Source organism: Lissotriton vulgaris, chromosome 3_1, assembly GCF_964263255.1.
Source record: "Lissotriton vulgaris chromosome 3_1, aLisVul1.2, whole genome shotgun sequence".
Lineage (NCBI taxonomy): Eukaryota > Metazoa > Chordata > Amphibia > Caudata > Salamandridae > Lissotriton > Lissotriton vulgaris.
Genome location: NC_141689.1, coordinates 1,572,870,798 through 1,572,895,636, shown reverse-complemented (window position 1 = coordinate 1,572,895,636; position 24,839 = coordinate 1,572,870,798). Strand labels below are relative to the sequence as shown.

The 24,839-nt window shown below is 44.5% G+C and overlaps 1 protein-coding gene across 1 annotated transcript in view; it reads right to left on the bottom strand.

Annotated features, from left to right (window-relative positions):
• The window catches only part of SHOC1 (shortage in chiasmata 1), a 1,715,507-nt gene that overhangs the window by 1,052,187 nt on the left and 638,481 nt on the right, over window positions 1-24,839 (bottom strand). The window lies entirely within an intron of this gene.

The following is a 24,839-nucleotide window of genomic DNA, read 5'->3' as shown; positions in this document are numbered from 1 at the left end:
CTACCTGACACAGAGTGCTTTTGGTGGGCTGGAACGTAAAGGCTAGTTTTGCTGCTGGTGGGGTCTAGGTTTGTTCCTGTGGGATAAGCTTGTCTCATTTCCTGCTTTCTACCACTTTAAAAATAAACAAAGCAAATAAATCATTTTAAAGCATGCCAAGTCAGCCAACGCTCCATCAAAATCAATCAACTGATTTTGCATTTGTTTGGTTCCTGTCTCCTGTATGGTGACCACGGGCAACGGTGAACTTGAGGGCTTTGGGAGGGGTGAATTGAGGGGTCTGCTGTTACTTGGCTCGTAGAATCCAGTACAAATGCTAAGTGTTCTTCAGCATTCAAAATAGTCAATTTCTTTATGATGTGATCTTTGCAAAGAATTACATATATTCAATTATAAAAAAAAAAGGTAACAAAGGGGGGAGGTAGAGTTTAGAGACAGGATTCTCACTCCACGGACACTGATAATTAAACAAGAAGAATCCTACTCGGAGTGTACACCTCAAGGATGGGGGACACTCAGTGTTTTGTTAAATACCCCTCACACACCAACAGGCCCCTTGGTGTCATGCTTCATCATCGGGGTCTTCGCATCCCGCTAGAGGGATGCGGCGTGCTGCGACCAGCGACTACGCGGGAGCACTGAAGAGGTTGACTATGTGTGGTGTGTGTTACGTGCATATGATGGGGTATTGGGAAAATGTGAGTGAAGGGTGTGGTGAGGGTTTAAAAAGACACCTGGCCAGTCGGTTATAAGAAAAAACTTTATTCGGAACCTCTGGCTGGTGTTGTTAAAAAAGGTGCAAGGTGAGGTCAGTAGTCTTTATTATGGACACTACCTCTGGTGTGCGTCGACATGTTTCGGAACTGGGTGTTCCTTCTTCAGGACGGGTGCACAACTTCCCAACCCTACTCACGTTTCTTTAAGAAAAAATGTTTTTCTCTTAAATTAGAAAAAAGTGAACATATTTACAGTGAAAATAAGGCTATTATGTGCCTACAGCGGTTTCTTGGGATCATGCAATTGCATGTCCTAAAAAGAAAAAGAAGAGATGAATAAGTTTGGTTTCCACACGGGAATGGCTCAGACAGGTGCAGTCACCTGGAGCCCCAAACGGTTAAATAAACCTGTAAAGGAAAAACACACACAAAACACATAAATGACACACTATCAGTTTGTAATAGTTCTAAAATCATACTCATTGTGACTGTCTTGTTCTGCCTCATGAGCATGTCCAGAACGCCAGGGTAGGTAGGTGGACTCTTAATCTGTGTGGGTAAAAAGTCGGTTTCAGTATTTTACTCACTGTCCGGGTTTTTGCCAGGTAAGTGTCTGCAGAAATGTTTTCTCTAATACTCACAAAGTCCGCCTAAGTAGGCCTCCTTCCACCACCCTGCGATGCTCCGCTGGTAATGCTTAGCGTTCAGGGTTGTGGTATATAAGGGGCCTGTAGTGCTCCTTGATTCGTTAATTGACGGATGTGGTGTGCAGACCATATATGGAACATCCGCCTCTGAGCCTATCATGATCATAGACCTGTTTGAGGAGTACCATGTGTCGCTCTGAGCATGTAAAATCAACTAGTGACTTTTTATAACCCAAAGTGCGCATGCGTGTATGTCATAGGTTAGCCAGATAGTCGTTACTACTAGGCGCATGGGTAGATGGTGTGGTTTACGAGAAATGCGCTTTGGTACACTACTCCTTTGTTAAAGACTCTGGTTCAGCTTACTTTTACGCGGCTCTTAGGCTAGTGTGTGGGGGGGATGAATCAGTGAGTTTTTTTAACCTGGGCTTATGAGAGGATTGGAAGGGGAGGAGGAAGCATAGATATGGCTATCACAGTTTATAGATTTATGGGAGCCGTTGTGATACAGTTTTGTATGCATATTAAATGCACTCCAGGGTCTTCTGGGTTTTATCCAGACAATTGACCCCAAGGGATATCATCATTTAGGCCGTCCAGATGGGTACCCAAACGAAAGACCCAACGTTGTTCTTTCTGAAGTAGGCCGGTTTCTGATGGCATACGTTCAATTACGGTCCAGTACAGGTCATTGACGCAGTGTTGTTGTTCCAAAAAGTGAGATGCCATTTTTGTGGTTGTTTTTTTGCATCGTATGTTGCTTTTGTGTTCTCCTATTCTCACTTTCACAGGTCGGGAGGTCATGCCTATGTACTCAAGGCCACATGGGCATGTAATCATGTAGACTACATTTTTTGTGTTGCAGTTTGAAAATTCTCGTTGCTCCCATGATGTGCCATTTCTGAAATGTATGATCTTGCTTTTGTGAGTTAGGTGGCAACTGCTGCAATCTCCACAGGGGAAATGTCCTTGCACTCCTATGGTGGTTTGTCTGCCTGTAGGGTTCTGGCGAGGTCTTGTGTGTACCAGTATGTCCTTGATGTTTCTGCCCCTACGATGTGCATACATTGGCTTTTCAAAGTCCAACTGGCCACAGTTTAGTATCCTCCAGTGTGTGTTGATTACTTTCGATACTTCGTTGGACATGGTTGTATATGTTGTGACACATATTGGTCTTTTTTCCACTTCTTTGTTTTTCGGATTATCTTCAAGGAGTGCATCCCTGTGATTATTCCTGGCCCTTTTCATTGCCCTGTCAATGGTTTTAACTGGGTATTGCCTCTGTATTAGTTTCGTTTTGAGGTCCTTAGCTTGCTTATTGAACTGATTCAGTTCTGTACAGTTTCTTCTGAGGCGTAAAAACTGCCCATATGGCAGGTTCTCCCTGAGGTGTCTGGGGTGGAAACTGTCGTACCTTAATAAGCAGTTCCTGGAAGTGGGTTTGAAGTGGGTTCTGCTCTTCAACCTGCCATCCTCCGTGTATATGCTTAAATCCAGAAAAACCATTGTTGTATTGGATATGGTACTTGTAAATTTCAGAAATCTATTCTGATTGTTGAGCCATGTCACAAAATTTAGAGTGCTCTCCATATCACCATCCCAAATGATGAAAATATCGTCAATATACCTTTTCCAGGTATTAATCTGGGAGTGATATGGGTTGTCTGTGTTGAGGATCCTGGTATGTTCCAGGTGGTACACATACAGACCAGCCAGACTCGGAGCAAATGTACTACCCATGCTTGTTCCATGGGTCTGTAGATATAATGTCTGGTCGTATTGGAAGAAGTTTTCTTGCAAGGCCATGGAGATGCACTCCAGGACCAGGTTACGCGGGGTTTGGTATTTCCATCTACTACTGAAGAGAACTTCCCCTATGATTTGTAATGTCTCATCATGAGGGAGACTAGTGTATAAGCTCTCTACATCGAGGCTTAGTAGGAACTGTTTAGATGGGTCAAATTCTTTTTCTTCCAGTAGTTGTAATACGGCCTTGGTATCTTTTAGGTAGGTACTGGTGGATTGTACCAAAGGACGGAGAAATGCGTCAGCAAACTTTGACAAGGGTTCCAGGATAGACCCAATCCCGGAGACGATTGGTCTAACTGGTGGGTTGCTGATGTTTTTGTGGATTTTAGGGATGCAATAAAAGTACGGTATCCTTGGTGATGGTTGTTGTAAGAAGTCTGCCTCTTTTTTACTCAACCAGTTGTGGGCTAAGCCTTCCTCCACCATTCCACCAATCCTGATGCGTAATCTTTCCGTTGGATCTTCGTGTAGGATTTTGTAATTACGTTCATCTGATAATAGACGTCTGCACTCCGTATCATAGGCCTCAAGGGTTTGTAGTACGATGGCTCCCCCCTTGTCTGCTGGTTTTATAACTAGTTCGCTATTGTTTTTTAGTTCCCTCAGGGCTCGATGTTCGTCACCACTGGTGTTGTGGAAGGTGTTCCGTTCATTGGTGTTAAGTTGGTTAACCTCTGTGATGACTGCTTTTTCGAAAGTTAAGATTTCCACCGGTATCGCAGAGTCCGGCGGGGTGAAGGTTGATTTTAACTACAAGCCGGTGTCTGTTTTGTCCTCTGGTGGTGGTTTGTCTTTGAAAAAAGCTTGTAGCTTCAATTTCCGAAAGAACTCTTGCAGTTCCATGTTTAGTCTGAATATGTCCGGTTTGTGAGTAGGTACAAACCCCAATCCCTTGTTTAATATATTTTCCTGCGACGTTGTTAGTCTCAACAGTGTTAGATTGACTATTAGGTTCCTCTCTTGCTTGTCGATGGCTGGTTGGGGAGGGACCCGGTCATGCTCCTGGTTGTCCGTGCGTTTGGCTGTTCCTGGTCTTGCCAAGCCACGTTGTTGCCCTTCCGGTTTCTTCCTCGTGTGGTCTGGCGTGTGCCTAAAAAAGGCTGTTGTTGGCCTCCAAAAGGCTGCTGTTGACCATAGAAACCTTCGTTATATTCCTGGTTCCACTGTGGGTAGCTCATTGTTCCTGGTGGTGGTCCAAATTGGAAAGGGTTGAATTGTGGGGGGCCTAGGTATTGTGGATATTGGGTTTGCGGTGGGTAACCCCTCCATCCCCTTTGTTTAGGGAATTGTTGTCTTCGTTGTCTCCAACCTCCTCGTCGTTGTCGGGATCCTCTATTGCCACTTGAATTTGATCCTGAGGAGCCAGTGTCTGAGACATCGCTGTCCGCATCACTATTAGTATTCCTGGAGACATAATCCGCTTTCGTGTATGGGTACGCGTTTTCCGGGGTGAATTTTGCTACATCTTTGGCCAGTTTGTTTGTTTTGCTTTGTTTCAAAGTGAACTCAAAGTCTGTCATCTGCTGGTTCAATACGTCCAGCCTCGTTTTTAACTCTTCTGGACTTATGTACGTGTTGAGCTGGACCTCTATCTTGTTAATTTCAATTTTTAGTTCCTGCGTTATTCTGGCGGCAGTTTTTACTATAAGTACCAACCAGTCTCTCAAGCAGTGCCAGGATATCAATGACCATTCCTTTTTAAATACTAAGTCATTTTGAAAAATGAATGGTTCGTTTTTAACAATCAGTCCCGGTGGTGCCATTTTATTGCGAAGGTACTCGGTCATGAATAAACCGTGAAGGGCTGCTTTTATCTGACTGCGTCTTAAATTCAGTAGTTCATTCCAATCATTGGTGTTCGGACCAGTTTCCTGGTTGCTTAAGCCTTCAAAGAGGTTGGAGTCTGATAGGATTTTGTCAATTTCCTCCTCTGTAAAGGTAAGGCCGTGTTCGTCTTCCATTTTAGAAAGGACCGCTGGCTTCTTTTAATTAAGGTGTGTGTCTTTATGTGTGTGTTAGGTGTAATAGGAGAAAAAAGACTCCCGCAGCTCTGCGCTGCCTTGAACAAAAAGTACCTCCCCCCTTTGTTACTTTTTGTTCAAGGCAGCGCAGAGCTGCGGGAGCCTTTTTTCTTCTATTACACCTAACACACACATAAAGACACACACCTTAAGTAAAAGAAGCCAGCGGTCCTTTCAAAAATGGAAGACGAACACGGCCTTACCTTTACAGAGGAGGAAATTGACAAAATCCTATCAGACTCCAACCTCTTTGAAGGCTTAAGCAACCAGGAAACTGGTCCGAACACCAATGATTGGAATGAACTACTGAATTTAAGACGCAGTCAGATAAAAGCAGCCCTTCACGGTTTATTCATGACCGAGTACCTTCGCAATAAAATGGCACCACCGGGACTGATTGTTAAAAACGAACCATTCATTTTTCAAAATGACTTAGTATTTAAAAAGGAATGGTCATTGATATCCTGGCACTGCTCGAGAGACTGGTTGGTACTTATAGTAAAAACTGCCGCCAGAATAACGCAGGAACTAAAAATTGAAATTAACAAGATAGAGGTCCAGCTCAACACGTACATAAGTCCAGAAGAGTTAAAAACGAGGCTGGACGAATTGAACCAGCAGATGACAGACTTTGAGTTCACTTTGAAACAAAGCAAAACAAACAAACTGGCCAAAGATGTAGCAAAATTCACCCCGGAAAACGCGTACCCATACACGAAAGCGGATTATGTCTCCAGGAATACTAATAGTGATGCGGACAGCGATGTCTCAGACACTGGCTCCTCAGGATCAAATTCAAGTGGCAATAGAGGATCCCGACAACGACGAGGAGGTTGGAGACAACGAAGACAACAATTCCCTAAACAAAGGGGATGGAGGGGTTACCAACCGCAAACCCAATATCCACAATACCTAGGCCCCCCACAATTCAACCCTTTCCAATTTGGACCACCACCAGGAACAATGAGCTACCCACAGTGGAACCAGGAATATAACGAAGGTTTCTATGGTCAACAGCAGCCTTTTGGAGGCCAACAACAGCCTTTTTTAGGCACACGCCAGACCACACGAGGAAGAAACCGGAAGGGCAACAACGTGGCTTGGCAAGACCAGGAACAGCCAAACGCACGGACAACCAGGAGCATGACCGGGTCCCTCCCCAATCAGCCATCGACAAGCAAGAGAGGAACCTAATAGTCAATCTAACACCGTTGAGACTAACAACGATGCAGGAAAATATATTAAACAAGGGATTGGGGTTTGTACCTACTCACAAACCGGACATATTCAGACTAAACATGGAACTGCAAGAGTTCTTTCGGAAATTGAAGCTACAAGCTTTTTTCAAAGACAAACCACCACCAGAGGACAAAACAGACACCGGCTTGTAGTTAAAATCAACCTTCACCCCGCCGGACTCTGCGATACCGGTGGAAATCTTAACTTTCGAAAAAGCAGTCATCACAGAGGTTAAACAACTTAACACCAATGAACGGAACACCTTCCACAACACCAGTGGTGACGAACATCGAGCCCTGAGGGAACTAACAAACAATAGCGAACTAGTTATAAAACCAGCAGACAAGGGGGGAGCCATCGTACTACAAACCCTTGAGGCCTACGATACGGAGTGCAGACGTCTATTATCAGATGAACGTAATTACAAAATCCTACACGAAGATCCAGCGGAAAGATTACGCATCAGGATTGGTGGAATGGTGGAGGAAGGCTTAGCCCACAACTGGTTGAGTAAAAAAGAGGCAGACTTCTTACAACAACCATCACCAAGGATACCGTACTTTTATTGCATCCCTAAAATCCACAAAAACATCAGCAACCCACCAGGGAGACCAATCGTCTCCGGGATTGGGTCTATCCTGGAACCCTTGTCAAAGTTTGCTGACGCATTTCTCCGTCCTTTGGTACAATCCACCAGTACCTACCTAAAAGATACCAAGGCCGTATTACAACTACTGGAAGAAAAAGAATTTGACCCATCTAAACAGTTCCTACTAAGCCTCGATGTAGAGAGCTTATACACTAGTCTCCCTCATGATGAGACATTACAAATCATAGAGGAAGTTCTCTTCAGTAGTAGATGGAAATACCAAACCCCGCGTAACCTGGTCCTGGAGTGCATCTCCATGGCCTTGCAAGAAAACTTCTTCCAATACGACCAGACATTATATCTACAGACCCATGGAACCAGCATGGGTAGTACATTTGCTCCGAGTCTGGCTGGTCTGTATGTGTACCACCTGGAACATACCAGGATCCTCAACACAGACAACCCATATCACTCCCAGATTAATACCTGGAAAAGGTATATTGACGATATTTTCATCATTTGGGATGGTGATATGGAGAGCGCTCTAAATTTTGTGACATGGCTGAACAATCAGAATAGATTTCTGAAATTTACAAGTACCATATCCAATACAACAATGGTTTTTCTGGATTAAAGCATATACACGGAGGATGGCAGGTTGAAGAGCAGAACCCACTTCAAACCCACTTCCAGGAACTGCTTATTAAGGTACGACAGTTTCCACCCCAGACACCTCAGGGAGAACCTGCCATATGGGCAGTTTTTACGCCTCAGAAGAAACTGTACAGAACTGAATCAGTTCAATAAGCAAGCTAAGGACCTCAAAACGAAACTAATACAGAGGCAATACCCAGTTAAAACCATTGACAGGGCAATGAAAGGGGCCAGGAATAATCACAGGGATGCACTCCTTGAAGATAATCCGAAAAACAAAGAAGTGGAAAAAAGACCAATATGTGTCACAACATATACAACCATGTCCAACGAAGTATCGAAAGTAATCAACAAACACTGGAGGATACTAAACTGTGGCCAGTTGGACTTTGAAAAGCCAATGTATGCACATCGTAGGGGCAGAAACATCAAGGACATACTGGTACACACAAGACCTCGTCAGAACCTTACAGGCAGACAAACCACCATAGGAGTGCAAGGACATTTCCCCTGTGGAGATTGCAGCAGTTGCCACCTAACTCGCAAAAGCAAGATCATACATTTCAGAAATGGCACATCATGGGAGCAACGAGAATTTTCAAACTGCAACACAAAAAATGTAGTCTACATGATTACATGCCCATGTGGCCTTGAGTACATAGGCATGACCTCCCGACCTGTGAAAGTGAGAATAGGAGAACACAAAAGCAACATACGATGCAAAAAAACAACCACAAAAATGGCATCTCACTTTTTGGAACAACAACACTGCGTCAATGACCTGTACTGGACCGTAATTGAACGTATGCCATCAGAAACCGGCCTACTTCAGAAAGAACAACGTTGGGTCTTTCGTTTGGGTACCCATCTGGACGGCCTAAATGATGATATCCCTTGGGGTCAATTGTCTGGATAAAACCCAGAAGACCCTGGAGTGTATTTAATATGCATACAAAACTGTATCACAACGGCTTCCATAAATCTATAAACTGTGATAGCCATATCTATGCTTCCTCCTCCCCTTCCAATCCTCTCATAAGCACAGGTTAAAAAAACTCACTGATTCATCCCCCACACACTAGCCTAAGAGCTGCGTAAAAGTAAGCTGAACCAGAGTCTTTAACAAAGGAGTAGTGTACCAAAGCGCATTTCTCGTAAACCACACCATCTACCCATGCGCCTAGTAGTAACGACTATCTGGCTAACCTATGACATACACGCATGCGCACTTTGGGTTATAAAAAGTCACTAGTTGATTTTACATGCTCAGAGCGACACATGGTACTCCTCAAACAGGTCTATGATCATGATAGGCTCAGAGGCGGATGTTCCATATATGGTCTGCACACCACATCCGTCAATTAACGAATCAAGGAGCACTACAGGCCCCTTATATACCACAACCCTGAACGCTAAGCATTACCAGCGGAGCATCGCAGGGTGGTGGAAGGAGGCCTACTTAGGCGGACTTTGTGAGTATTAGAGAAAACATTTCTGCAGACACTTACCTGGCAAAAACCCGGACAGTGAGTAAAATACTGAAACCGACTTTTTACCCACACAGATTAAGAGTCCACCTACCTACCCTGGCGTTCTGGACATGCTCATGAGGCAGAACAAGACAGTCACAATGAGTATGATTTTAGAACTATTACAAACTGATAGTGTGTCATTTATGTGTTTTGTGTGTGTTTTTCCTTTACAGGTTTATTTAACCGTTTGGGGCTCCAGGTGACTGCACCTGTCTGAGCCATTCCCGTGTGGAAACCAAACTTATTCATCTCTTCTTTTTCTTTTTAGGACATGCAATTGCATGATCCCAAGAAACCGCTGTAGGCACATAATAGCCTTATTTTCACTGTAAATATGTTCACTTTTTTCTAATTTAAGAGAAAAACATTTTTTCTTAAAGAAACGTGAGTAGGGTTGGGAAGTTGTGCACCCGTCCTGAAGAAGGAACACCCAGTTCCGAAACATGTCGACGCACACCAGAGGTAGTGTCCATAATAAAGACTACTGACCTCACCTTGCACCTTTTTTAACAGCACCAGCCAGAGGTTCCGAATAAAGTTTTTTCTTATAACCGACTGGCCAGGTGTCTTTTTAAACCCTCACCACACCCTTCACTCACATTTTCCCAATACCCCATCATATGCACGTAACACACACCACACATAGTCAACCTCTTCAGTGCTCCCGCGTAGTCGCTGGTCGCAGCACGCCGCATCCCTCTAGCGGGATGCGAAGACCCCGATGATGAAGCATGACACCAAGGGGCCTGTTGGTGTGTGAGGGGTATTTAACAAAACACTGAGTGTCCCCCATCCTTGAGGTGTACACTCCGAGTAGGATTCTTCTTGTTTAATTATATATTCAATTATACCATTGGATTTAGTGTAAATTCTCAGAAGCGACACATTCTAATCATGAACTGGTCCTCATGAACTTGGAAACATTCATGTCCCCACCACTACTGCCCTAACAACAGTACTATTAGTCAACCAAAAGGAAAGTCAGTTGTCTTTTGCACCATATATGTTGGCTGGTGTGTTATTACAGCTGGAGTAACATTACAGTCTTTTGCTTTTGTGAAGTGTGCAACCCGAAAGAACGTATTTCAAGGTGTTGTCAAATAATGATGAAGGAAAAGAATGCACTGTGAAAATAGTTATATGCCTAACATCACACAACCTAGTCAAGTAGAAGCTGGGATAAATGAAGGGTTTCCTGGTTTCACTTTGTGCAATTTAGCCACTACATGGTTATCTCTTTCTCTCTCTCGTTTTAGATCAAAGCTTAATAATTTGAGTTTAAATCTTCTAGGTGCTAAAACAGCGCACTGTGTTAAATGCATCCAGGCTATGCACGTTTCACAATAGAGGGAGAAATGTTGTTTGCAAATTTGTGGTAGTCAAAAAGGGTAATAGATACAATGGATTGAATAATATTTGAGACACTTTATATGCGACGGCTACGGTGAATATCACAGAATTAGCTGAATGGCTAAAAGATAAGAACCCAACAGGGATTTTGGATTCAGATTTGTCAATTTCTGCAAGAGGAAATTACAGCTGAACAAATTTGTAACCAGCTTGAAAGGGCCAGTAATTGGAAGGCAGCAGGAACAGACGCCCTGGCTGGTGAATTTTATAAGGCCTTTCAGGATATTCCAATTCCAATGTGGAAATAATTGTTCAATACAATATATTTATAAGGCAGAGATACCACCATTATGGAATGAGGCCACTATATCTTTACTTCTAAACCCAAACAAAGACAACATTGCTAGACTCATATAGGCCTATATCATTGTTAAACTTTAATTATAAGATATATTCAAGAATCCTCGCCAGAAGGCTCCAAGAGATAATTAAATAGATACTAAATTCAGATCAGAAAGGATTTATTGAAGGCAGGCATTTGCATGATTTAATCTACCTTTTAGTCTCGTGTATTGATTTGGCTACCACAAAGTCTAACCCACTGGCAATAATTACCATCAAGGCATTTGTGTAAGTTCAGCTTACCTGGACTAGGGAAGGGCAGCTTTTGGGCTACCCGCAATTTTTACATTGAACCGTTAGGCCAAGCATTTAGAAGAAATGGGGGCATAATCGCCTTCGTGTTTTGGAATTTAAAGAAGGAGATCGCCTTATATACTGACAACATCACATTATATACTAAGGAACCCCAAAGGAAGTTGCAGAGGAAATGCAGGAAATCACACATAGTTTCGGTGTGTTCTCAGGATACACAATAAATAAGTCTAAGACAGAGATAATGGGGTGGAATTTGGAAAATACAAGGCTTTGGAGGCAATTTAAAATCAGATATTTGGCACAAAAGTCACACAAAAGCTAGAGGAAATGCAAAAAAAGTCAACCTGGGTAGAGTGATGGTAGAGGTTCAAAATAACCTCAGTAATGAGGCAAATCATCAGTTGACCACATATGGATGGGAACATGTAATAAAAATGACCATCTTGCCTAAATGAATCTTTCCCTTGGTATTATCCCCCTCTTATTCGATAAGAGACTTATCGCTAAGTTACAGGGGAAGATTGGCACCTTTATTTGGGCTTCAAATGGTTTGAGACTTGCATAGAAAAAATTGGAGTGGAAATTAAATAAAGGGGGCTTAGCACTTCCAGAGGTTCTGCTGTATTGCTATACCTGCTAATTTAAGAAATGCATAACCTTACTCTCACATGCAGATGACACGCAGAAGAGAGCCTCTATTCCTGTATCAGAGGTGACATAGGTCTGTAGATTTTTCTTAATAAATATAGGGATCCACATTTTTTATTAAAAAGTTGCGGTTGAAAGCATTGTGCACCTTCTTAGAGACATGGTACAATGTTAGGAAAATTCTATGTATTGAATATTATCCTAGCCATGCTCCTATTTGAGATTCTCAGAGATCCTTTGCTAGGAGATAAGCTTTGTTTTTGGAGTTCATTGGTTATTACTAGCATCAAGTACAGACAAGGAGCAGAGCAAAACAAGCTTCAAGTTCAACACAACCAGGAAAAAATTCAGCAAGCCACTCAGACAGGCCCCAGATTAATACAAAAAGCAGCACTGCTAACCTCAAGACAAGTAAATATCACAGTATCGAGCCTCCAGGCATGCAGCCCAGCAGTGCACAAACAATTTGTATTTCACAATCATGTCGGATCTCCTCAAAATCGACCAAACGGTGATTCTAGAGCGTGTATACTCCTTCTCCCCAAAACATAACTCCAGTAGATCACACAGCAGCGGCTTGAGAGTGGGCATGATCATCACTTCCATCTGCATCCTGTCGCGCCATCAGGTAGGCCACCAATGGGGCCCAAATGTCGTTAGGAAGAGAGCATATTGCCATTAGTCGCTAATAGATGTCGAACTGCTCCTGGCAATATACAGCACCTCGCAGCCAGTGGGCCAGTCGAGGTGAGGAATGCCTCCCCAATCGATGGCTACCTTGCGCTTAGCCAGCAGCAGCAAGCTAGCAAGAAGTTTGCGCAACGTCACGGCATCAGGGGCATCGTTTACATATCCAAGCAACGGCATAATCAACGTCTCCTCAGGCATATAGTTTGTATTCAGCATGATAATATCAAAAACTTTAGACCAAACATGCACAACGTTGGGGCGCTCCCATGCCAAATGCAAGAAGTCAGCATTGCACAGCGCAACGCAAGCAGCACGAGTCATCAAGCAGACCCATCTTGTATAATTGTGCGGGTGTACCTTAAAGTCTGTGCAGGTATTTAAAATGAACTAGGCAAAGCCTGTAGTTTTGGGAAAGGGCCATGGCTTGAGAACATCAATAATAACACTGTTCCTTACTAAAAGGGGTTGCAATATCCGCACTCCGCAGAACAGGCTGCCTGCATAGTAGGAATGCCGACCAGTGCAGTCTTGTGCTTCATAGTGAAGAGGCATGTGATGGGCTTGCATGGTAACGTGCTAGTGAGCATTGCCTCCAGTAGGAGGAAACTCTGGGGCTGCCAGTAAAGTATCATGTATAACACGCAGCGCAGCCTACAGTTGATGATAAGTAAGCATATCTGAAGGCATGCAAGCAGAGTTGCCCTACACTGGCTGTGGGGAACGAAGGTCCCCTCCAGGTACACGCCTCAAAAGGTCAGAAGCTGCTGCCATCTCAGATGATTACAAGTGCCCAAGCCTGCAGTGAAGGAGAGCAGTGGGTGACTCATAAGTGGTATTACCGTGTCTGCGCACAGTAGAGAAATAAAGGTCAGAACACAGCCTGCTCGGAGGGGAGAATCAGTACCTCCCAAGGCTGTTTGCCTGCCCATGCCAATGTAATTAGGTGACATCTGAGGCGCTTGCGGAAAAAGCCTTGAGAGGGAGTGGTAAAATAACGAAAAGATACAAGAATTTAGTGAGTATTACCATTTTGGCCAATGCAATCCTCCCGATAAGGGACAGCGGCAGTCTCGGCCATGCTGACACATGGCACTCGAGCCATGTCATCAACCGTCCATAATTTGCACACCATAGTTGGTACAGATCTCAACTGAGCCAACCCCCAGGTATTTGACTGAGCCTGCCACCCATTTCAAGGGAAACTTGGATTCAAAGTATCGTATGGCATAAGTAAGCAGAAATATGATGGATTTAGACCAAATAACAGTGGTCCCAGCAAATCTGCTGAAATTATTAATTTCCTGAATAAGAAGGTTCAAATTGTTGTGCGGCCCCGGACATACAGGGCAACGTCATCCGCATACTTAAACACCAATATTCTCCTATGGGTGAATGCAAGCCCGTGGTGTGAATGATGTTGCCGCAGCCGTACGGCTAAGGCCTCCATTGCGATGGCAGAAAGAATGGTTGACTGTGGGCAGTCCTCATACCTAGCCAACAGATGGGGCCAAGGAGATGAGCATATTCTTTATAGAAAGCTGCTGTCAGGTTTTCTAGGCTCGGCACCTTATTTCCAAGCATACCATTAATGACCTGCATTACATTCTCTACCGTAAAGGTTAATTTAGATACCGAGGGTGTCCATCGTCTAACCATACCAGCTGCACAGAATTCAGGTAGGAGGTCAAGTAAGACAAGATGGGTGGCAGGAATAAAATATGTAAAGTAAGATATAAATTGGTTATATTACGCTGTATGGCTGCAACTCCGACAATGGTAGTCTGTTGGTCGTCCACTAGTTCCACAATGTGGTCATCAGCCCAAGGTTTGTGCAGCAGGCCAGAGCCTTTCCTGCCCTATCTCCTGCCCCATAACGCCGAGCAAGTGCCTCCCTCCCAATGCAGTATGTTTCTTACAGCACTGCTGCATCATAGTCTAAAATCTTACTTTGGATGGGCGCTAGAATGGTCTCACTATTCGTGATGAAAAATTTGAGTTCCAAATCCCTAATTTCTGCCTCCAAGCATGCAAGCTCTCCATGTAGTGTCTTAAGTGCCCCTGCCTGTTTACCAATGCATGCCCGCGAATCACTCTCTTGAACACCTCCAAGAGTATGGATGAGGATTCTACAGATTGCGTATTCTGTTCAAAGTATTCAATGATGGCTATCCTAATTTCAGCTCTAAAAAACTGATCCCTGAGTGCGTTAGGGGGAGGCCTCCAAGAGAAGGTTTGAGACATGAACTCTTGGGGGCCAACCTCCAGCAGGACAGGGGCGTGAGCAGACAGTGTTCAAGGGAGGTGGATTGCATTAGTAGTCCAGGTGACCACATCTCTAGGGACTGACCAATAATCTATTCTGGATCAGGCGTTATGAGTCGACCCTATACATGTGACCTCTGTGCTAGAGGCGTGGTGAGGGCGCCAGTTGTCAGTGAGATCATTGTCCGCCATAAGAGCTGACAGTTGAACCGCAACCCCGAGTGCGGGCGCAGAGAATCACTCGACCTGTCCCCATGTGCATTAGGACCACATTAAAGTCCCCTCATCACAGCACCTCTCCCAAGCCCATTGTGCCAGCTAGCCAGCAAACTTCAGCAAAAAATGCAGGGTCATCAATATTTGAGCCCGACAGGATGACTACTCTGCCCAGCACATCACACAAATTGAAGGTGCGCCAACGGAGCTTCCTGCAGATTAGCACAGACACACCATACGAATAGTTGGAGTATTGGGAGACATGCAATTCGGCAACCCAGTCAGCCCGCAGGTGAGCCTGAGTAAATTCAGGTAAGTGTAACTCCTGCAGCAGGCAGATGTCAATATCGTTTTGCTGCAGACATGCTAGCACATGCCGCTCCTTGCTGTGACCATTCAATACACGTACATTGCAGGTCATGCATTTACTGGAGTGCATCAGTATTCAAGGGGATTGTGTGTCATGCATGCCATGCAGCATACCCAGAGCAATTGCAGCAAATGGCGATGAACAGCTGAGTGGCAAGGAAAAGAGTAGTCAGGTCAAAATAGAAAACAGTATCTGCACTTCGACCCCCTAATCGAGTTGACTGCCTCCATCACTCCCCCGTACACAAAGGTAGGACCATACATTGAATCAATGAAGGGAAACATCCCCAGAGGGTGACAAGAAGTCACAGCATACACCTCATCCACAGAATGACAGAGTCCAGGAAGGGTAGGTATGAGGAAATGCTAGGGTAATGAGATGGCCACCCCCATTGTCCTCAGTGTAAACTGTCACATCCAATCGGGTCAGCTGAGTTTAGTCAGTAGGTTCTCCATACTCAGCCTAGATCCAGGGGACGGCCCCAGCTCGTAGACTCAACCAGGGGAGGAGAACATGAATTTCGCCTGGCGATTAATCTTTGTCACTGAAGTGGTCACAGCTGGAACCCCCAGACGAGGGTGCAGGCCCGGCAGTAGGGGGGTCCATACTGCAAACATACTTGATCGCTGTCTTGGGATTTGCAAAATGGTATGTTTTCCCACGATGCAGAACGCAAAGCTTGGCCGCATAGGTCAAGGAGTATTTGGCACCAACTTTCTGCAGTGATCACTTCACTGGAAGGAATTTGCAACGGGAAGCCTGCACGGCCACTGTAACATCTGGGAAGAGAGATACAGTGTATCCTTGATACTGGAGAGGTCTGTGCTCCCTGGCGAGGTGCAGTGCAGTGCCCCTATAATTAAAAATTTGGTCAATTATCAGGCATTCTGGAGCTCCAGGAATCAGACGCGGGCCCAAGGACCTGTGTGCCCTATCCACTATGAACATAGGGGAGAGATAATCTCCAAAGAGGGACTGCAGCATAATTTCTCTGTAAGTTTCCACATGATCTATCGCCGTTGATTTAAGGACACCCAGAAAGCGCAAATTATTACTGTGGGAGCGCACTTCAATGTCCTCATTCTTGCTTTCAGAAACTTCATGGACTCTTTCCATCTAGAGTAGTTGTTCACCAGCAGTAGACAGTGTACCCTCAGCCTCCGACATGCAGCTCTCAAGCTGTTCAAGACGTTCCTCATGTTTGTCTACTTTTTTCCTTTAGACGATCAAATCTGTCCGCGAGGATGTTGATCTTCGAGTCAATGGTATTCACGCTGTGTTTAAGATTTAGAAATATTAAATGAATGCTATGTGCATCCATGGGCTCGGCCCCAACCTGTCTATCTTGTCCATGGGCTGTAGGGTCTGACTATACAGTGCCTGTGAGGTGCTGCAACGCAAAAGAAAGTTTAGTTTGTTTGTTGTCATGCTTTCGAATGGTGATAGTAAGAGAGTCCAACTCTCTCGCCACCCAGGGTCACTAGCACCACAGGGGGTGGAGTTGTGCTATGTACTTGGCCCCGATACTCTCAAGGTACCACCAGCAGGGGGCACAAGCAGACCCAGCCATCATCCACTTAAGGATACGCCCAGGGTGGGCCCAAAGTGTCCACTCAGCCTAGCTCAGGTGAGGGAGTTGAACTTTTGTCCTCAACTCAGGTGGGGCGTGTGAGGAAGCACAAGAATCCATCTGTGGCACAGTGCTGTCCACTGGGCACTAACATACCCCGGACTGGTTCCCAACTGGGGGGCAGGTGCAGGCCTGAGTTACAGGAGAAGCCAGCTTGCAGATTCAACTCACCGTCTCAAGAGTCAGGATTAGAAGAGAGGAGGCCAGCCGGCAGCACCAGCATGGCTATGTTCAGCATCTTGCGCCGCAGATTCAGGCACAGCAAGCAAGTCCCCCGGCAGCCCCCACCTCACCTCTCAATCGGCCCAAGAGCCCTCTCGATCTGCTCACACAGCTCCATTCGCACTACACGCAGAAGAGGCCGGGCACCATCCCCTCAGCAGAAACGACACTCGTTACCAGTCCGCAGCGAGGAGCCAGACGAGCCTGGCGTGCAGAAGCATGAGTTCTGTGCTGCTCAAGCAGGCCTTATCCGAGGCGGCGGTGACATTTGAGTCTCCCGTAGTCCCCTGTCAACCAAGACGACTCAAACAAACCTCTAGACGTCGGGGCAGCAATAGTAGTCAGAGCAAGAGCAATGTCTCCCATGAAGCAGGATAAGTAACGGATATTGCTTCCTGGCCGGCAAAGCCACGCTACGTGACAGCCATCTTGCAGTTGGGCTATCTAGCATCCTCTGCTTGAATATAAGCTTAGTCTCCCAATAAAGAAGGCAGGGATAAAATGTTGGGTTCAATTGAAGGATGGCATTGAACTCATCTTGTGGAATTCTCTGGTAGAAGCAATGGGGCGAAGTTTGTAAGTTTAAGTATCTTCAGTTGCCCTCTTGTTAGTCCAATCAAACCTGGTGCACAAAGGATGTCAAGGAATATGAAGGAAGGATGCAAGGTACCAAACTATTAAAAAAAGAAGGTATCTGCTTGGTATTGAGAATTAGTAAAAGCTGAGGAGGAGAAGCTCAAGTTCCTGTTGCATCCCAGGGAAGGATATTTGCCAAGCACATAGCAAACCAATTTATGGCAAGTATGTATATTTTTCTTTATTCTATAGTGAATTCTACAGCCCTAATGATGAACCATTTATATACTTTGCATTGGATCTACCCACACCGAAAAAGCTGACTAAGTTCGCAGTAGGCGAAGTACCCAGGTGCTAAAGATGGGAAGAGGAGAGTGCCAATGATGTACATTAATTTGTAAGCTGTTCCGCCTTAGGACATTTTAGCATGAAATGAGTAGCACAATTTCAGAAATCCTAGCAGTGAAGATTGAGGCAAGTCTTTCTTTGATAATGTTTCGAGTCGATATGCAGTTAAAGGGTTGACTCGTAACAGCCTTAAAGATATGCTTTTTATAAAAAAATATGATATTTAATGCTAGGCAAGAGACTTTAGTAAATTGGTTGAAATCAGACCCGCAGGCCTCCCAAAACGTGTTAAGGACTGTGGAATATGTGTATGATGGACTTAGAGGGCCAGCATCATAGAAGGGAAAGAAATCTATGCTCGTGCTTTTTGACATCCCAATTGCTGTTAGAGGTTTGCCTTTCAGGGAAGATTTCATCTAGCAACCTCTTAAATCAGGTGGTTAAGAGGCCTCTGGGAAACTTAACCTGAATGTGAATGTAGACAAAAAAAAGCATATTAACTTATCTTTATTGCTTGCGCAAATAATAGTTCCTGGATGTGGACAAAATGTACAACTGGGGGCCTCTAAGAAAACTTTAGATGTAAAGGTGGGGTCATTTTAATAATTCACAAAACCCTTGCTACTCTGTTACTACAGCTTTATGGGGCACATTATCAAGGGATTTATCTCTGTTTTTTTGGCTTTAAAAGCCAAGAAAGCGGAGATAAAATTATCTCCCTATCAGCAACAGGGTGCTAACACGCAAATTTGCATGTTAGCACCCTTTTTCTCTATGCTTCCCCTTGCATCTCTAATGAGATGCAAAGGGGGCGTTCCAGAGGAAAATAATAGGAGAAATGTTGTTAAGCGACATTTCTCCTAATATCAAGGATATCTCTAACCCTGTTAGTGATAAAAAAAGAAGCGCTAACCGCAGTTAGCACTGCTTTTTAGGTCGAGTGAAACTCGGACCTATTGTTGTCAACCCAAAAGCTGACTTTTTACGAGCGGATTTTCGAAAGTGACCACAAGCTCCATCGTGCACGAGCTTGCATTTCACCCACAGGCTTCCCCTGCCAGCAGCATTTGCCATCACGGCCGCAGGCCGTGACTTTAAAGGGTTCCGCTGCTCCGCCCCCTGCTTCACGGCCATCTGTTCCCCAGCACCTCAGGACTCACCACAGGCCTGTTAATGGGCATGCCGAACGTTCTTTGTAACACGCAGGCCGACCAGCCAATTTGAATTGTGTATTGTTATTGTTGTTAGGTGTACTTATATAGCGCAACATTCATCCTACAAGGATATCACGGCGCTGCAAAAAATGAGCAGTAAAACCTAGGCAGTTACCTGGGAGATATTGATTATTCTGATGTAGGGAATAGTGCGGTTTTTTGTTTTTCCTTAAAGGTGGGGTAGGAGTCCGTGAGTCTGAGGTTAATGGGTAGTTCATTCCAACATTTCGCAGCAATGTGTGAAAAAGCACTTCCGCCCATTTTGGATAGCTTGATCCGAGTGGTGGCTGCTTTGGCTAAGGCTTGTGAACGTAAGTTCCGTGCTGGGGCATAGAACTTAATTCTATTTCGTAGAATGTAAGGGCCAGTATTGTGAATTGTTTTATGGGCAATACATAGCATTTTGAACTTGGCTCTTTGTCTCATGGGCAGCCAGTGTAAGGCTCTCAGACAACTTGTGGCTGAATCGTACTTTTTCTTATTGCAAACAGCTTTTGCTGCGGCATTCTGGACCAGTTGAAGTTTTCTAAATAAGTAGTCCGACATACCTACAAATAGTGAGTTGCCATAATCCAGCCTGCTAACTAGTAACGACTGGACTAGGATCTGTCTGCATTCCAGTGGGATCCAGGGGAAGACCCTTTTCAACCTTTTTAATATGGCAAATCCTTTGCCACATATTGAGGAGACATGACATTTCATTGATAGAGTGGTGTCCATCTGAATTCCTAAATTTCTAGCAGACAATGTGGGATTAGGTGGAGAACCTAAGGAAGTTGGCCACCAGGTGTTATCCCAGAACTGTTTGGCCCCACCAAAGAGTAGAATTTCTGACTTGTCAGCGTTCAGTTTTAAATAATGACCGTGCATCCAGTTGGATAGCTCTGACAGGCAGTTTTGCAGTCTACTTTTGGTGTCATTTTCTCCATTTAGGGTAACCATCAGCTGAGTATCGTCAGCGTAGGAGCAGATATTAATGCCCCATTTCTTGCCAATCGACGCCAATGAGGAGACATATACATTGAACAATGTTGGGCTCAATGTAGCTCCTTGGGGAACTCCATATTTAATCTTTCGAGGGGTAGAGGTAAAGTTGCCTAAACAAATAGACTGGGATCTGTTTGATAGAAAGGACTCCAGCCAGTTTAGGGCTCTACCTTGTATTCCTTTTGCGGCAAGTATGTGGATTAACAGTTTATGGGACACGGTATCAAATGCCGCTGATAAATCGAGGAATATCAGGGCGACCGTTTTGCCTTTATCGACCTGCATACGAATGTCGTCCATTACGGCCAGTAGCGTTGTTTCTGTGCTGTTATTAGATCTAAAACCTGTTTGGGAAACATCTAGAAGTTTGTTGGTTTCTAGATAACTTGACAGTTGTTTAGTTACCAGTCTTTCTAAAACCTTAGATAAAAAGGGGAGCTGTGAGATGGGGCGATAGTTGGCTGGGTCGTTTATGTCTGCGCCCGCCTTTTTTAGTAATGGAATTACCGACGATTTTTTCCAAACTTCTGGGAAAACAGCTTGCTCCAGAGACTGGTTAAGAACTTTTGTGACTGCGGGGCCAATTATGGGAGTCATGAGAAAAAATAAAGTGTCGGCAAACATCCCATGGTGAGCCAGATTTAATTTCTGACATGGCTTTAGTGACCTAGTCTTCTGAAAATGGGCCAAAGGTAGAGCAGTTGGTTTGCAAAGTAGGGTCAATCCGATACTCCACAGGGGCCTGGGCATTGTTTGTAAAAGAGGCATATATTTTATCAATTTTATTACAGAAAAAGTCACTAATTTTATTGCAGTTCTCTTGTGATGGCGTCAAGTTGGATGTAAGACTAGGCGGATTACAAAGTTCTTTTACAATTTTAAAAAGCTCCTTGGACGAATTTTTATTCTCTAGAATTTTTTGAGAGAGGTAGTCTGACGGGGCACGTCGACGGGAGTCTCTCCTCGTTTTCACCATTGACATTTTACCCCATCATACGTTGTTTTCCATTACTCTTCCAATATAAAGGATCTCCCTACTGAGCCAATGGATGACACACCTCTCCAGAGGCGACACAAGGAAGGAGCTTGATTTCTCCAACTGCTTCAGATAAGTGAACGCTCGATTACACACCACTACTTTAATATGCTGCCTGACTGCTGGCATTCCGTCCCTACAGGTGCCATTGCCCTTACTCTTTAGGATCTGCTAACACTTTGGGACCCGGTGCCCACCAGCCCCCTCGCACCCCTTGTGAATGGATATTTTGGGCGACGCTGCTGGTTCCCTCCAGCATTGACATGCATTACTTTGCACTCACGCCAAAGCGTGCGTTTGTTTGTTTGTTTGTTTGTTTGTTATTTACCGGCCCTCACTCACTCTTTGGGATCTGCTAACACTGCAGGACTCGGCGCACACCAGCCCCCTCGCACCCCTTGTTAAGTCGCGCACCCAGCACGGCCATCTGCCTTTCCTTTGTCATGGGTAATTAAGCGCATCTCTCCGGGCACCCTTTCGTGTCCGCCGAGCACGCCAATGCCCCCATGCTGTTGCAATAACAGGCTCACGTTTCACCCGGCCCGTGTACCACTACAGAGATACAGCTGAACTTTTCCAGAGTCACCATCATTTAAAATAAGACTTATTAAGTATGCTGTTTGTGTGTGTGTGCATTTGTTTCATGGATTTTTTCTGCTTGTGTAACATTACTTTAGCATATGATATTCACTCCTGGCCAAAGCACAAGCTGCGTCAGTTTATATAATAATAAAATATATAATTAATAGGCAATGAGGCAAAATGTTTTTTCTTAATGCACCATTTTAAATATTCTATTATGTATCCCTTAGTTGACCTTTGCCTGATGACATTTTACCAGCCTTTTATTTTTAATTTAAAGTGAGAACAGTCAGTATCTACAGTTTTTGTGCAGATCATGATACCTCGTTGCTTTTCCGCCTGCGCTATAAACGGCTAACGCTACCCCCCTCTCTGTGGGCTTGTGAACTTTTCATCCCACTGAAAGCACTAGGGCTGCCAAAGAGACTCTTTTCCTCAGACCCTGCGCTTTGACAGCACCAGTGGTTGTGCTATAAAATCTATGCATGCATAGTTTTCAAAGCTAGCATTTTGTGTTTTTTCATGTCAGATGATGCATTTGAAATGATTAGTTGGTGGCGTAGACTGGAGCTACTGTGTTTTCTCTTTCCCATAACACTTTATTTTAAAAGTTCGGAACAGGCTCTTGTGACTTGGGGCCCAGCATAGTTAATTAAGGAAGTGCAATGAATAAGTCATCTTAGATAAAGGCCCTCCTTAACTCTCTCTACACCCCTCTCTCCATACACCTACCTCTCTCTCTCTCTCTCTCTCTCTCTACCTCTCTCTCCCTACCTCTCTCTCTCTCTACCTCTCTCTCTCTCTACCTCTCTCTCTCTCTCTCTACCTCTCTCTCTACCTCTCTCTCTCTCTACCTCTACCTCTCTCTCTCTACCTCTTTCTCTCTACCTCTACCTCTCTCTCTACCTCTCTCTCTCTCTACCTCTCTCTCTCTCTACATCCCCCCTCTCTCTATCTCTCTACATCCCCCTCTCTACAACCCCCCCTCGCCCCCTCTCTACAACCACCCTCTCTACAACCCCCCTTGCCCCCTCTCTACACCTCCCCCTCTCTCTACACCTCCCCCTCTCTCTACACCTCCCCCCTCTCTACACCTCCCCCCTCTCTACAACCCCCCTCTCTACAACCCCCCCTCTCTATCTCTCTACATTCCCCTCTCTACAACCCCCCATCTCTCTGTCTACATCCCCCTCTCTACAACCCTCCATCTCTCTATCTGTCTACATCCCCCTCTCTACAACCCCCATCTCTCTATCTGTCTATCGCCCTCACTCTATCTATCGCATCACCACAGCATCAATGAACACCACAGCATCACTCGTCCCCACTGCATCACTCGTCGCCACCACAGCATCAATCTGTGCAACCATCCAACAACTGGTTCAAATATGTTCTCTCAATGTTTCAAGCTTTATTACAAATGTCACAAAAAGATTTTAATATTTCACTTCTGTTCTTTGATTTTCGTCACAATAAAATACACTGAACATAATCTTAACAAAAGCTATTTACAAAAGTTTAAGCTATTACCATTATAAATTACAATAACTTTTATTTAAGTATTAATTCTTAAAAAAATAAAAGCCATTGTTATTTGTAATAGCAATACATCTAAGTCACGTAAATACAACACCTATTGCATTACAAATGCTATAGGTGTCACATTTGCGAAAGTTAAAACTATTGGCATTGTAAATGACAAAGCTATTAATTTAGCTATTTTCAAAACCAACACATAAATACACAATTTGTCATTTACAATACCAGTAGCTCAAACTTTCCTAATGCGAGACCTATTGCATTGCAAATGCTTGTTTTACACCTGGTATTTTCCTGACTTAGCCATGATATCCTATGGAAGGTGGATATCATGGCTAAGTTTGTGAGTCCCTATCATCAAGCTAACGCCAAACTTTGAGAGATTATCGTTGGTTTTCCAGCGATAATCTCTCATTTGGCAGTTAGCGAAAGGATTTTTATCACTTCTGAGATAAGCGTTGCTAATAGCACGCTATCACAGTGAAAAAAATCCACGCTACCCGGCGATAATTATCCTAGTGCTAAGTGCGCTTAGCTATAATTATCGCTGGGGCTTGATAATATGGCCCTATGTGAATTACCCAGGGTGTGGTTTTTTGTCCTATGCCTGCTATGAGAACATGTAATGTACACCTCTCCGGATCACCATAAATATTCTGGACCACGCCTTACAGAGAACAGGACTATGCCTTTGTGCACATGCTAGACTAGCGTGGTAACGGCCCAAAAAAGTGATGATACCAGTTCCACAATTAGTAAGGTACTCAGTGCAGATTTTACCACATTCCTGCCTAAAGAGGAGCATCAGCACGACAGCGTCTTCTAAGGTTACAGGACTACAACACTGGGGATCAACTGAACCAGGGGTGATACTGTATTGTGCACGAGGACCAGTCCAGATGAAAAGAAGAGGGTGGTCTAAAGAGGCCACCCAGAAAGTAGCAACTTTTTTCAGATTAACCCATCACAGAGGTGCACTGGTGAAGAGAGGACGTGTTAGGATGAAACAGCAGGAGACAAAGAAGGATTTATTTGTGACAAGAGTTGGGAAAGAGTTTTAGCCACCCCAAGACCTAAAAAGGGCCACGAAAGAAAGGTTGGCTTCTTCGGAGACAACCTTAAGGAACCTAGAGAAGGTAGAAAATTACACAGTGGAATCTCGGTTAGGGAAAGGATTGCAGAGTTCAAGGCACTGAGGTTAAAAGTCAGTTGGACCACATGGCCATGAAGCTGAAAAAACAGGCAAAGTAACAGGAGGCGACAGAGTTGCTGTTGACATTGAAGGGTAGGACTAACACATCAAAG